Below are 3,590 nucleotides of genomic sequence, written 5' to 3' on the forward strand. Positions count from 1 at the left end.
ATGCACGAAATGCGCAAAAGAAAAGTGCGATGTGATTTCCCGCTCCAGATTGGGTTTACGATTTTGGAACTGAGTAAATTAACCATGTACTCATTCTACTATGAAACCTTGCTGAGTAAGCTCACTTGTCCGGTGATTACCTGTTACTTTGACACGGATTCTCTGATCCTCGGCCTGTTCTGCAAGGACTACGAAGATCAGTTACGAGCGATTGCCGACGACCACTTAGATTTGTCTTCCTTCGATCGGGATCATCCACTGTACAGTGAAAAGAATCGTGGAAGGCTTGGGGCATTCAAAAGCGAAACTGGTAGTGTACCTATTGAGGAAGTAGTTTGTTTGAAAGCTAAAATGTACTCCATCAAATTAGCTGGAGGAAGGCAAATTGCAAGAGCTAAAGGGGTCAAAAAGAATATTGTATGCAAGCACCTCCTCCATGAGACATACTGCAATACCTTGTTCAATCACATGAGCGTATCGAATGAACAAGTATCAATCGTTGGAAAGAAGCAGTGTATGTACACCATCAGAAATGTCAAAAGAAGTCTGATGGCATACGACGACAAGATATACCTGTGCAATGACATCGACTCCTATCCTTATGGAAGCTATGAATATGGTAAGTTTAAGTGGGTGATATAACTAGTGAAGCTCATAATATTCTTTTTTGCTTCAGAAGATGTGCAGGAAGAGAATTAATGCTTCTGTCACATGCTGTTCTCTCCTGCGGTTTGCCTCTGGGTCATGGACAGAGAGGGATGAGTGCCTGGGTGATCCATATAGTACCTATGTGAAGAACACTATGGACGTTAGCGGAGATATACAGCGTGCATGGATGTGTCCCCAGGGAGAACTACAATATCTCCGAGACTGCCATGATGTACTCAATAAACATTGAAAACTATTTACCATGTTTTTGTGTGCCAACCATTGCTGAGAGTCGACGCAGGCTAAAAAAGAATGCCGCCCCGGACCAATAAGCAATTTGGAGGGAATTGTGAGCTGGCCTAGAAATGAATGGGATTGACCCACGAGCGGTTGTCTATGTTGCAGCTGGAATTATGAAGCAATATGCAGTTGAAAGCGTGTGACCGAGTAACTAGAGAGTGGAAATGACAAATGAGTCTATCGAGCATGTATGACAGGAAGCCAACAAGACAATCACTAGGTTTTAGAAATGGATGGAAGTGACCACCCCCGGACCAATAGACAGGTGAGCGATTTGGAAGCCTATGAGCCGACTTAGAATTGAATAGAATAGATCATTTTGATGTCTACGAGCGAGTGAGCAGATGCTGTGGCAATTAATGGTAGCCAATCACATAGAAATTTGATGGATGAAGGGGTGGAGCTGTGACCAACCAACCAGAGGACTTAGAAGTGGTTTGACCTGGATTAGAATTGGCTGGTGGATTAGAAATTCCTAGAAATGGATTAGAAAAAAGAGCGATTTGGAAGCCTATGAGCCAACTTAGAATTGAATAGAATAGATAATTTTGGTGTCTATGAGCGAATGAACAAATGCGGCAATGAAGGGTAGCCAATCTCATAGAAATTGGATGGATCACCTGAAGTGGTGGAGCCTGGATTAAACCTGGCTTCACCTGGATTAGAAATGGGTGGTGGATTAGAAATTCCTAGAACTGGATTAGAAAAAGGATGTCGTTGTGGGACTCGAATCTATACTACTTGTAAATACTTTGCACCGAGCTGCCCGCGACTGATGGAAAAACTCATACTCTCACAAGTTATATTCGCTCGCTTATAGCACTATGCAAAATTACTATTAAATTTTACAGCCGGAACAACGTTTCATAAACTTCCCACATGTTTCTACCATCCATTATACGTTCACTGCACATACGAAATGGACCCACATGGGACGTCTAGAACATGGGTACTATGCACGTTCCGTGGACCCACACCGTCTTCAGCATGCTCACGGTACGTATAATACATATTGTTCAGCGGTTGCCTTCGGTCTTGGTTATTTGGACTTTTCTGGTACGTCCAGCAGACGTTCCTGGTTTGCTGGGCAGGCAGCTTGAGCCAGAGAAATCACGCCTGTCACCGCACGAAACGATGGACGGCCTTAACTGCCTGCAGGAAGATGCACCACCCACAGTTCCGTCACAGCTGTCTGGAAGACGACACAGGCGTTCCAACTATTTGAGAGTCTATGAACTTTTGTTTTAAGACGGTTTGCATCTGCTCGTTTTTGTCACTTTTCTATATTGTCCAATTTGCTTAGCAATACTTGTCGGTTCATATTGTGTACAATTGAACGTAACTTTGATTCGATAGAAGGGGTCGGATGTGGAAGCACCCTCCTCGGCTTGCCTGCTCTGTCCCCTCTCACTAGCTAGTACGCCCGGGACTCAAAGGATGGCACCACCTCGCCGTCCGCAGCTCCCAGATGAGCTACACGCGCGAACTGGAAGTTCCCAGTGCTAGTTCGTCATGCAAGATCAACACCAACATGCCCGGGTTTTAACTCTGATGAACAGGAAGTATGCGGAGCAGAATGACTTGAGCAGCCGTGCAGGTACCATGACGGTGCCTCGCCAACACTTGGTTCGCCGAGCCCCATCTCAGCCATCCTGTGCCGCCCTTGAGTACTAAAGTGTCGATACCCTTGTGCTCGCCTCGTATCGCCCTCCTCATCTCACAATTTATCAAAGGGCCACAACTGTTCACAAATCCTTGGTGTGCTACGTGAGCAGACTGATGTTGCGTGTTTGTGTAAATGCTGCAAACGGTGGGACCCTCAGAAGAGCTGGTCCAGGCACTCGCATCCCTCAAAACCGCATCATTCGTATTGAACCATACAGAGCTTTCGTTACTAGATGGGCAGGTTGGTACATGATTCCTCGATGCACTTTCAACCAGGTTTATTACATAAACAATAAAAGTAGAAGATCTTGATAGGAAAAACATGTGATATTCGGTTATCCAATGGCAGCGCTATCCGTACCAGGTTCCTGAGTTGATAAGGACACGTTGCTTATTTGTAAGAAGCGCTGTTGATTTGCTCACGCAGTTGTCCTCTTCTCGTGATATCGTTTTTGTTTCAACTACGTGGCGTGTGTGCAGATCTTTTGAGAGTCTGATTACTTTCGTGTCTCTATATATGGGCTCACATCCGCGCACACCAAGGTGCCAATTGAGGCTTGCAGGTGTCTCTACTGTTAACTTTCCTCCTGTGCTGGCGTATCCTCTCTTTAAGAAAGCGTCCTGTCTCACCTACATACGTCTTGGCACAGGATAAAGGGATAGAATAGACAACTCCCTCTGCACACTTTACATACATGTTTCTGTGCTTTGTTCTACGAGCGCTGTCGCGCACTTCTCTCACGCATAGAGAGCTTTACTGCACTTACCGCTATATCTTCCGTCAAACCTTTTCGACCTGATTTTGGGTCCTGGGTATGGCATGAAGAAGTTGTCGATGTCTCCAGCGCGGATATCATGCTCATTGGAACGACGCCACCCGTAAGTTATTTTTCGTTCAGTATCCAGATCGTGCGGTATATGTTCCTGGCAATCACACTCACGAACCACCACAAGTCGGTTTTGAGATGGCTTGAGCA

General features: G+C 45.5%; 1 long non-coding RNA gene across 1 annotated transcript; it reads left to right on the forward strand.

The window, feature by feature from the left end:
* Positions 1–579: 579 nt before the first annotated feature.
* Positions 580–911, forward strand: LOC135377138 (uncharacterized). The gene is made up of 2 exons (XR_010418056.1): positions 580–619; positions 677–911. It is a non-coding gene; the product is annotated as an uncharacterized LOC135377138 (long non-coding RNA).
* Positions 912–3,590: the final 2,679 nt, after the last annotated feature.

Source organism: Ornithodoros turicata, chromosome 1 (genome assembly GCF_037126465.1).
Source record: "Ornithodoros turicata isolate Travis chromosome 1, ASM3712646v1, whole genome shotgun sequence".
Taxonomy (NCBI): Eukaryota; Metazoa; Arthropoda; class Arachnida; order Ixodida; family Argasidae; genus Ornithodoros; species Ornithodoros turicata.